This window comes from Epinephelus moara, chromosome 5 (assembly GCF_006386435.1).
Source record: "Epinephelus moara isolate mb chromosome 5, YSFRI_EMoa_1.0, whole genome shotgun sequence".
NCBI lineage: Eukaryota > Metazoa > Chordata > Actinopteri > Perciformes > Serranidae > Epinephelus > Epinephelus moara.
In genome coordinates this window covers 5,174,377-5,175,443 of record NC_065510.1, presented here as the reverse complement: position 1 = coordinate 5,175,443, position 1,067 = coordinate 5,174,377, and positions in this window count along the sequence as shown.

Sequence of the window (1,067 nt, the reverse complement as noted above, 5' to 3'; positions counted from 1 at the left end):
TGAACCTTCTTCCAGAGGGTAGTAACTCACACTCTCTGTGTAGGACATGAGACGAATCATGGATAATCTTATTTGCTTGTCGTAAGGAGGCCTGTTCATAAATACTCTGCATGGATGAGTGTTCTCTGACACCCATGATGGTCTGTCTGTCTGTCTGTCACAGCAGGGAAACAGTGGTGTAATATTTATACATCCAATCAAGCAGCTGCTGAATTATTAACGTTGGCCAACCAGTTGCTGTTAATGTTAATAAAGACATCGAGTATTCTCTTTGAACGTCAGCTGGAGCCGAATGCAGCAGAGACGTGATCAGAACGCTGATGGTGATTTTACACTGACTGCAACTTTAAATCCCGTCAGAAACACAGTCAGTACATCAGGACTGAGACGGGAAACACAGCTACTGGAGCTATAAACCACACTACGTACCGCATCATGGTGCGGTATGCTGGGTGCTCGGCTACTGATAGGAAGGCGTTGCAGAGGGTAAGTAACACAGCCCAGAAAATCATTGGCTGCCCTCTGCCCTCATGGCGGGGATCTCCAGCTCCTGATGCCTCAGCAGGACCAGTTCCATCCTCAAGGACTCTCATCACCCAGCACATCATCTGTTTGACCTGTTGCCCTCAGTCAGGCGCTACAGGTCAATCAAAGCCCCGACCACCAGACTGACAAACAGCTACTTTCCCTGGGCAATGAGAACTCTAAACAGACCATAATATGTGCAATATCAACATCACTGCAGTAATTTGCAATCAACCAACTGCTGGTTTTACTTATTTATTTCTAAATCTCTTTTAGCACTGTTTTATTCATTGCTATGTATGTGACATGTTGACGTCATGATTGTTACCTGTTTTATGTTGTCATTTATTTATTGTATTTAGGCCTAGTCTGCCGGGGGACCCCCCTATAATACACCGGGCACCTTCTCTCTCTCTCTCTCTCTCTCTCTCTCTCTTTCATGTCCTATTACTGCATCTTGCTAACTCGGCCATTCTGGATGTCACTAACTCGGCTTCTTCTCCGGAGCCTTTGTGCTCTACTGTCTCTCAGATTAACTCATA